This window comes from Haematobia irritans, chromosome 3 (assembly GCF_050003625.1).
Source record: "Haematobia irritans isolate KBUSLIRL chromosome 3, ASM5000362v1, whole genome shotgun sequence".
NCBI lineage: Eukaryota > Metazoa > Arthropoda > Insecta > Diptera > Muscidae > Haematobia > Haematobia irritans.
Genome location: NC_134399.1, coordinates 207,955,304 through 207,966,120, shown reverse-complemented (window position 1 = coordinate 207,966,120; position 10,817 = coordinate 207,955,304). Strand labels below are relative to the sequence as shown.

The 10,817-nt window shown below is 30.2% G+C and overlaps 1 long non-coding RNA gene across 1 annotated transcript; it reads right to left on the bottom strand.

The window, feature by feature from the left end:
- Window positions 1-7,285: 7,285 nt before the first annotated feature.
- Window positions 7,286-8,461, bottom strand: LOC142231775 (uncharacterized). The gene is made up of 3 exons (XR_012720914.1): window positions 7,918-8,461; window positions 7,602-7,862; window positions 7,286-7,529 (listed from the first exon to the last, which is right to left on the bottom strand). It is a non-coding gene; the product is annotated as an uncharacterized LOC142231775 (long non-coding RNA).
- Between the last annotated feature and the right edge of the window lie 2,356 nt (window positions 8,462-10,817).

Here is a 10,817-nt window from a genome sequence, read left to right as displayed (position 1 = left end):
TTTATTTCTATCGAAAATTTTATAAATATTTTATTTCCATAGAAAATTTTGTCAAAATTTTATTTCTATAGAAAATTTTATCAAAATTTTATTTCTATAAAAAATCTTGTTAAAATGTTATTTTTATAGGAATTTTTATCAAAATTTTATTTCTATTAAACATTTTGTCAAACCTTTATCAAAATTTTATTTCTATAGAAAATTTTCTAAAAATTTTATTATTATAGATTTTTTTTTAATTAAACTTTTATAGAAGATTTTGTCAAAATTTCGTTTCTATAGACAGTGTTGTTAAAATTTTATTTCTATGGAAAATGTTGTCAAAATTTTATTTCTATAGGACGTTTTGTCAAAGGTTTATTTCTATGGAAAATTTTGTAAAAATTTTATTTCTATAGAAAATCTTGGCAAAATTATATTTCTATGGAAAATTTTATAAAAATTTAATTTCTATCGAAAATTTGTGAAAATTTTATTTCTATAGAAAGTGTTGTTAAAATTTCCGATAATACTCGTATACTATAGCAAGCAAATTTTATTAAAATTTCTTGTTGCAAGGAGATGTTCAAAATATAATATAAAAAAAAAAAATATAAAAAAAAAATTGCAAAAATTTCCTATTTTCCAAAGAAATTTGCCATAACCACGAACGTGACCAATAGGAGGAAAGCACATTTTTGGGAATCGCATTTGCCCACTCTGGACTCTGTCTATATGGCAAAGTCTTAAAGCCCGCTCAAGAAATAATTCTAAGGCGATACAATGCTACCCTTGTCAAATGCCACAAAGCGAAGAAAGGTCCCATATGAAAACGAAACACTAATCCCAAAAAAGATATTGGGGTTCATTTTCATTTGCAATATTGGGGTTGATTTTCATAATGCAAACGGGACCTAAAAATAAAATGAAGGTACTCCTCATTAAACATGAAACTTTGGCTGTTATTGTGATTCTTATAATTTTTTGGGGTCCTACTTTGTTTTTCGCTATTGGGGCTAGTTTTTATGGGGCCCTATATTTATACCGCCTGTCTGTAAAATCCCCAAGACATTTAGGTGATTTATTCCAAACGAAAAACAAAATATTTCAGATTAATTCACAGGACATTTTATTACTTTCATCGATTATACAAAATGTGTTCAGTTAACCCCCAAATTTGGTGAAAAACTGTTTTATAAATGCATGTTTAGTGGGAGTAGCAGTTGCTGGAGGAGGAGGAAGAACGGTTGACGTAATGGTAGTGGGTGAGGTAGTATATGTACCCGTTGGAGTCAATGTACCAGTTGGAGTTAAGGTAGTAGCTGTTGGCGAAGTATATGTTGCTGGTGGTGATAATGTTGGCGAAGCAGTCGTTCCCGTTGTTGGTGATGTTACTGTGGGAGATGTAGGCGTCGCCGTCGAAGGTGGTGGCGAAGGTGTAGGTGGTGGTGGTGGTGGAGGTGGTGGTGGCGGTGGTGGTGTTGCTGGTGGTGTTGCTGACGGTGTTGTTGGAGGTGTTGCTGGAGGTGTTGCTGCTGGCGGTGTTGCTGCTGGCGGTGTTGCTGCTGGCGGCGTTGCCGCTGGCGGTGTTGCTGCTGGTGGAGTTTGCGAGTTACACCAATATACTTGAAGAAGTACCGCGAAAAGGACTAACACAAATCCCTTGGACATTTTTCTCTTTGTTGCTTTTGTTCGCTATAGAATTGATAGACCCCGTCTGCAACTTCAGCTCTAGATAGAATGATGCAGAATAGAAACTATGATGCACCATTTATAAGAAACAAAATGAGGTCAAATTTCATGTGTAAGTCAGAAAAGAATGTTTTGTCGGAAACACTTGCTGGGTCAAGTAAACACAGAAGTCGAAATGTCTCAGTCTCTGTAGCACCTTCCAACACTTTGGTTATTGGTAATAGAACAGTAAGCACTTGTGGCTTGATCAAAATGTCTGTATGCAAGAAAGAACAAATTTACTTCGCTATGGACAAGTTGAAATATGTGTGATGTGTCAGTAAAGTCTAAATGGAAATTGTTTTTGGCGGTTTGCAGAGCGATACAAAGTTACGGATCGCAAGTTTGGGGTTACTCCAACTTTGAGGAAGTCGACAGACTTGTTCAATACTTTTTGAAAAAAATTCTTAGATTGCCAAAATGTACGCCCACATATGTACTGCTGCTGGAAACTGGTGTAGAAAATGGCCACATATTTACCTTGGGAACACATATGAAATATTTGTCCCGAATTATTTTTGATTTAAATGAAAAACGACTTCCTCACCAAAGTATTACCAAGTGGAATATTTTGGGCAGAAGCCATAAATAATTAAATGCTGAAACACTATGTTGGGAGAATGGAGATAAATTCGAAGTCTAACTGGATGCGGAGAAGTGAACTTTTGCTGTACAACATGCGCTTAGAATCTTAGTTGAAATATCACAAATATTCCATCGTCCACTAAACATTGAGTTAGCTATAGTGTCAGGCTATTATTTAAGGCTTACTTAGGCTATTTAAACCATTGCACAGAGAAAAGGTCTGTTTTTTAACTGATGCTAATTTCAATTTATTTTAATTAAAAAAATGACTTTGTTTTAATTTATTAAAAAAAAAAAAAAACATTTTTATACCCTGCGCCACACTGTGGAACAGGGTATTATAAGTTAGTGCATATGTTTGCAACACCCAGAAGGAGACGAGATAGCCACATGGTGTCTTTGGCAAAAATGCTCAGGGTGCGCTCTTGAGTCGATATAGCGATGTCCGTCTGTCCGTGAACACATTTTTTGTAATCAAAGTCTAGGTCGCAGTTTTAGTCCAATCGACTTCAAATTTGGCACAAGTATGTGTTTTGGATCAAAATAGCTCCCTATTGATGTTGGAAGAAATCGGTTCAGATTGAGATATAGCTCCCATATATATCTTTCAACCGATATGGACTAATACGGTCCCAGAAGCCAGAGTTTTACCCCAATTTGCTTAAAATTTTGCACTAGGAGTACAATTAGTAGTGTAGTCAAGTGTGCCAAATTATATTGAAATCGGTTCAGATTTGAATATAGCTCCCTTGTATATCGTTCGCCCGATTTACAATCATATGATCACAGTGACCAATCTTTTGCTCCGATTTAGTTGAAATTTTGCACAGGGAGTAGAATTAGCATTGTAGCTATGCGTGACAAATTTGGTTGAAATCGGTTCAGATTTAGATATAGCTCCAATATATAGCTTTCGGCCGATTTACACTCTTATGACCACAGAGGCCAATTTTTTGCTCCGTTTTAGTTGAAATTTTGCCCAGGGAGTAGAATTAGCATTATTGCTATGCGTGCCAAATTTTATTGAAATCGGTTCAGATTTAGATATAGCTCCCATATATATCTTTCACCCGATATGGACTAATACGGTCCCAGAAGCCAGAGTTTTACCGCAATTCGGTTTAAATTTTGCACTAGGAGTACAATTAGTAGTGTAGTCAAGTGTGCCAAATTATATTGAAATCGGTTCAGATTTAAATATAGCTCCCTTGTATATCGTTCGCCCGATTTACAATCATATGACCACAGTGACCAATCTTTTGCTCCGATTTAGTTGAAATTTTGCACAGGGAGTAGAATTAGCTGATTTCGACGAAAATGGTCATAATACCAACATTTTCCTGCTTAGTCGAAAAGTTGTAAAAATGACTCTAATATTCCTAAACTTCTAATACATATATACCGAGCGATAAATCATAAATAAATGTTTGGGAAGTTTCCTTAAAATTGCTTCAGTTTTAAATATTTCCCATATTTATTATACCCTGCCCCACACTGTGGAACAGGGTATTATAAGTTAGTGCATATGTTTGCAACACCCAGAAGGAGACGAGATAGACACATGGTGTCTTTGGCAAAAATGCACAGGGTGGGTCCCTGAGTCGATATAACCATGTCCGTCCGTCCGTCCGTCCGTCTGTGAACACATTTTTGTGATCAAGATCTAGGTCGCAATTTAAGTCCAATCGCCTTCAAATTTGGCACATGTTCCTAATTTGGGTCAGAATAGAACCCTATTGATTTTGGAAGAAATCGGTTCAGATTTAGATATAGCTCCCATATATATCTTTCGCCCGATATGCACTAAAATGGACCCAGCAGCCAGAGTTTTATACCGATTTGCTTGAAATTTTGTACAAACATAACACTTAGTCGTATAGTCAAGTGTGTAAAATTTGATTGGAATCGGTTCAGATTTAGATATAGCACCCATATATATCTTTCGCCCGATATGGACTTATATGGCCCCAGAAGCCAGATTTTTGGCCGAATTTAGATGAAGTTTTGCACTAGAAGTACAATTAGTAGTATAGTCAAGTGTGCAAATGTTGATTGAAATCGGTTCAAATTTAGATATAGCTCCCATATATATCTTTCGCCCAATATGGACTAATATGGTCCTAAAAGCCAGAGTTTTTGCCCAATGTGGTTGAAATTTTGCACTTGGAGTACAATTAGTAATATAGTCATGTGTGTCAAATTTGATTGAAATCGGTTCAGGTTTAGATATAGCTTCCATATATGTTTTTCTGATTTCGACAAAAATGGTCAAAATACCAACATTTTCCTTGTTAAATCGCCACTGCTTAGTCAAAAGTTGTAAAAATGACTCTAATTTTCCCAAACTTCTAATACATATATAACGAGCGATAAATCATAAATAAACTTTTGCGAAGTTTCCTTAAAATTGCTTCAGAGTTAAATGTTTTCCAATTTTTTTACTAAAACTGTGTTCCACCCTAGTGCATTAGCCAACTTAAATTTTGAGTCTATAGATTTTGTAAAAGTCTATCAAATTCTGCCCAAATCGAGTGATATTTAAATGTATGTATTTGGGACAAACCTTTATATATAGCATCCAACACATTTGACGGATGTGCTATGGTATCGAAAATTTAGATCTACAAAGTGGTGCAGGATATAATATAGTCGGCCCCGCGTGACTTTAGACTTTCCTTACTTGTTTTTGTATAGAAAATTTTGTCAAAATTTTATTTCTATAGAAAATTTTGTTAAAATTTTATACCTATAGAAATATGTTTCAAATTTTTATTTCTATAGAAAATTTTGTCAAAATTTTATTTCTACAGATGTTTACAATGTTTTCAAAATTGTATACCTATAGATACATTTTTCAAAATGTTATTTCTATAGAAAATTTTGTGAACATTTTATTTCTATAGAAAATTTTGTCAAAATTTAATTTCTATAACAAATTTTGTCAAAAATTTATTTCTATAGAAAATTTTGTCAAAATTTTAATTTCTATAAAAAATTTTGTTAAAATTTAATTTCTATAGAAATTTTTGTCAAAATCTTATTTCTATAGAAAATCTTTTTAACATTTTATTTCTATAGAATACTTTAAAAATGTTTATTTCTGTAGAAAATTTTGCCAAAAATTTTATATAGAACATTTTGTCAAAATTTTATTTCTATAGAAAAATTTGTTAAATTTTTTTTTCTATACAAAATTTTGTCAGAATTTTATTTTCATAGAAAGTTTTGTTAAATTTTTTTTCTACAGAAAATACTATCAAAATAACCTAATATATAAAAATAAGACAGATTTTCCTTCCTGACGCAATAACACCAAAACACACGAAACAATTTACACGGTTTTGCATTCGTTATAAAAGTCTCGGCCTCTGCGAGGTTTATAGCAAAGAAAACTCAAGAAAAGCTTCAAGGGAAAATCTGTTTTTACATACAGCGCACATTACAAAAATTTATAATTTGAATTCATTGCAGTTGCTTTTGTTATAAAATAATTTTATTTTTTCGCATGACAAATGCTCGGAGATCCTAATCATGTGGTGATATCTGGTGGGGGAGGGGGACATCCCGCTTGCCCGATTCTTTCAAAATTGGGCCAAATTTCTCCGATTTCCATGAAATTTTCAAGGAAGGTTAGGGGTGATGTCTAGACAAAGGCCCGCTAATTTATTTTTCGGTATTTGGTCGCGGAGGTGGACCACCCCTTTATGCGATCTTTGTTTAAAGTAGAGTAATAAAAAAAAATCTCTGATATACTGAAGATTGGCAGAGAACACGCCGTGAGGTTACGAATTTATTTTGGGGTATCTGACTTTTTAATATTTGTATGGGGAAGGGGGGTGGAGGGGAAACAATTAAAGTTTTCCAATTCACTTGAAATTTACATAGTCTGTGGGGTAGGTTTATTATAATGAACATCTGATTTTGTGATATTCGGTAGGCAAGATGGGCGTTCCCTTGCCCTGTTGTTTAAAAATTGGGCTTATAATTTGCTTGAGATTTTCTGGGACGTCTACACAATTTAACATACGCTATATCATTTTTCTATATTGGGACGAGGAGGGAGACCTGGAAAAAACTAGAATTCTCAAGTTTACTTGATATTTACAAAGGCCTTAGGGGAAGGTTATGAAATCAATATGGTGTACTTGATTTTTGTGTATTTGGACGCGAACCTTCTCCTTGCCCCACATTATGAAACTTGAAGGAAATTTTACATATTTTCTTGGAATTTGCAATTAGAGCAAAATCTAATTGCAAATTCCAATCTCTGAGAAGTATACCTCCCCTTGACAAACCACGCTTGAAATCCACAGAAAATGTAGAAGATTGTCCAACGATTTGAATACAAAACAATTAAGAAACAAAAAAATTGGTTGAAAGGGACACCCCCTACCCGATGTATGTTAAGCCGGTCCGTGTTACAACTGCATAACCGCCCTATTTCTGTATAGCAACGAAAAAGCAAGAAGTACGGTTTTTTTTAATGTATGGACACGTGTGTGGAAACCATGGAGAGATTAATCAGTACTTCAGTTTTGATGCCATACTTCCCCTGACCCTACTCTTTAAAAGAGTTCAAATCTTTTCGAATTTGTTTCAGATCGAAGGATTTGGTTGACTAAGTTAACCAAAATATGCTTCGGGAGGCTCAGCAAAGCGGGCTAGGCTACCCTAGTATTTCTATAGAAATGTTTGTAAAAATTTTATGTCTACCCGTGTAAAAATTGGTGGATCTGGCCAGATATTATTAGATCTCCTGCCATATCTGATTAGATATGATAGTATATGTGGGCAGATCTGGACAGATCCGAAAAATGGTAATATCTGATCAGATCTAATTCTAAAGGAATTAGATCTGATCAGATCTCAAATTTGGCCCACATCTAATTATATCTAATTTGATATAATTAGATGTTAATATATCTAATTATATATAATTTTATCTACAAATTTCCAAAATTAGTGAAATTACAGTAATTAATAAAAAAGATTTATTTTATGGTTTTATTGTGAAAAGAGTATTTAATATTATAAGTTGGATCAAACATATGTACATTATATATATGTCTAGGTATAAAAGCCTAAGAATTAAAAAACAACAAAAACAAAATATATACATAGCCACCAAGGGTTCTGGCATTTGAATTTCCCAAGGCGTTAGTACATTGCTCTCTGCAAACAGTTCTTTAAATGAGTCTCGCAATTCCTTTATTTGGCTACTCGGAATGAAAACTCTGAAAAATATAAAATATACAGAAGATTTATCAGTATTTAAAGATATATTTGCAAATAATACTTATACTTACCAAAATTTGCTTCTCGTACCCAATAATTTAAACCAGCGCTGTATTGAATGGTTTGCGCGAAGCTCCAAATGCCATAATATAACTAATTGCACGGGAATGTATCCGGTTCACAATGCAAATCATCTCCAAATTTGTATTCTTTTTGATATTGGAAAATACTTCCTTCTATCGCAACTTCGGATATGGCCTGGTCACAAATCTTTACGTTGTCTTCCGATGTCTTCTTTTAATCTTTTCCTGGACTACCACAAATTCATCCTCCTAAAACAGAGAAAATATTCAATATATAAAAATAGGAACAAAATAATAAACTTACCTTATCACAGCTTCTCATACTCCTTTATCTTCCTCGAAAAATGAGAAGACATTCGATTTTTATATGAAATAAAAATATGAAACTCGCATTATCAAATATTTGATATATATTTTTTTCAAATTTAATAACAACAGGCGTTGCTAATGGTGATAGTTATGGGGTGACATTTTTGAAAACAAAAAGACGGTTGTGTCTGAAAGTTAAGCATTTTATAAAGACACTTCAAAATGATATTTAAAAGGGTTTCTTGAAACTGTCACAACATATAAAGATTGTTTGCTTATGTTCACCACATGTTTTGATGTGCGACCATACATACGTGCTTGTAACCCAGTATATCACGTTAGTATTCTCGTAACAAACACATTATTTTTGCACACAAACATATACAAATATTTTTTTATCCGTGTTACACAACTGGTTCATGATTTAATGCGATATATATAATTAGATATGGAGCTATATATAGTATATATAATTATATATGATGTCATATATGAAGATATATAATTAGATCTTACCAGATATGACTGATATAAATAGATATAACAACATATATAATGAGATCTTGAATCAGATCTAATCATATATAACACTATACATAACATATCTCCGTAGATCTATTTATATCTACGACCATATCTGAGCAGATATAATTATATATACTTTGATATTATTAGACATGATTAGATCTCTCAATTTTTACACGGGTATACGTAATTTTGTCAACATTTTATTTCTAAAGAAAATGTTGTTAAAATTTTATTTCTATAGAAAATTTTGTTAAAATTTTATTTCTATAGAAAATTTTGTCAAAACTTTATTTCTATAGAAAATTTTGTCAAAATCTTAATTCTATGGAAAATTTTTTTAAAATTGTATTTCTATCGACAATGTTATCAAAATTTTATTTCTATAGAAAATTTTCTCAAAATTTTATTTCTATAGAAAATTTTGTAAAAATTTTATTTCTATAAAAAATTTTGTCAAAATTTTATATAAAGAAGTTTTTGTCAAAATCATATTTCTATAGAAAATTTGGTGAAATTTTATTTCTATAGAAAATTTTATCAACATTTTATTTCTATAGAAAATTTTGTCAAACTTTTATTTTTATAGAAAATTTTGTCAAAATTTTATTTCTATAGAAAATTTTGTCAAATTTTTTGTTCTATGGAAAATTTTGTCAACATTTTATTTCTATAGAAAATTTTGTCAAAATTTTATTCCTATAGAAAATGTTGTCAAAATTTTTTTTCTATGGAAATTTTTGTCAAATTTTTTGCTCTATGGAAAATTTTGTCAACATTTTATTTCTATAAAAATTTTCTTAAAATTTTATTTCTATACAAAATTTTGTGAACATTTTTTGTTCTATGGAAAATTTTGTCAAAATTTTATTTCTATAGAAAATTTTGTAAAAATTTTATTTCTATAGCAAATTTTGTCAAAATTTTATTTCTAAAGAAAATTTTGTCAAAATTTTATTTCTATAGAAAATGTTGTCAAAATTTGTTTTTCGAGAGAAAATGTTGTCAAAATTTTTTTCTAGAGAAAATTTTGTCAAATTTTTTGCTCTTTGGAAAATTTTGTCAAAATTTTATTTCTATAGAAAATTTTTTTAAAATTTTAGTTCTATAAAAAATTTTGTGAACATTTTTTGTTCTATGGAAAATTTTGTCAAAATTTTATTTCTATAAAAAATTTTGTCGAAATTTTATTTCTATAGAAAATTTTTGTAAAAATTTTATTTCTGTAGAAAATTTTGTCAAAATTTTATTTCTGTAGAAAAATTTTCCAAAATTTTATTTCTATAGTAAATTTTGTCAAAATTTTATTTGTCAAAAATTTTTATCTATAGAAGTTTTTGTCAAAATCTTATTTCCATAGAAAATTTGGTCGAAATTTTATTTTTTTTTTTAATTTATCGTTTATTTACTTAAATTAAACTTCATTCATATTTGGGCCTCAGCGCCATAAGGGCATTGTAGAGGCATGTGACAACAAATAATATTTCTTACTGTAAACTATTTACAAAGTGAATATAATTTTTGTGTTATATAATTAATTTTATATTAATCTAATAATTCTTTTTATAGCTTGTTACTTAGAAACTCTTTACATGCCTTCTTGAATCTTGAAATAGTACAGATCGACTTTATACATTGTGGTATTTCATTGTACTTTAAACAACCTGAGTAATCTATTCTTTGTTTGCATTTTTCAAACCTACATCGAGGTACTCTCAGATTTTGTTGATTTCTTGTATTAAAATAGTTTCTTGTATTAAAATAGTTTCTATAGAAAATTTTGTCGAAATTTTATTTCTATAGAAAAGTTTTGTAAAATTTTTATTTCTGTAGAAAACTTTGTCAAAATTTTATTTCTATAGAAAATTTTGTCAAAATTTTATTTCTATAGAAAATGTTGTCAACATTTTTTTCTATAGAAAATTTTGTCAAATTTTTTGCTCTATGGAAAATTTTGTCAAAATTTTATTTCTATAGAAAATTTTGTAGAAATTTTATTTCTATAGACAATTTTTGTAAAAATTGTATTTCTGAAGAAAATTTTGTCAAAATTTTATTTCTATAGAAAATGTTGCCAAAATTTTATTTATATAGAAAATTTTGTCATATTTATTGCTCTATGTAAAATTTTGTCAACATTTTATTTCTATAGAAAATTTTGTCAAAATTTGTGTTTCTAGAGAAAATGTTGTCAAAATTTGTTTTCTAGAGAAAATTTTGTAAAATTTTTTGCTCTATGAAAAATTTTGTCAAAATTTTATTTCTATAGAAAATTTTGTCAAAAATTTATTTCTATACAAAATTTTGTGAACATTGTTTGTTCTATGGAAAATTTTGTCAAAATTTTACTTCTATAAAAATTTTCTTAAA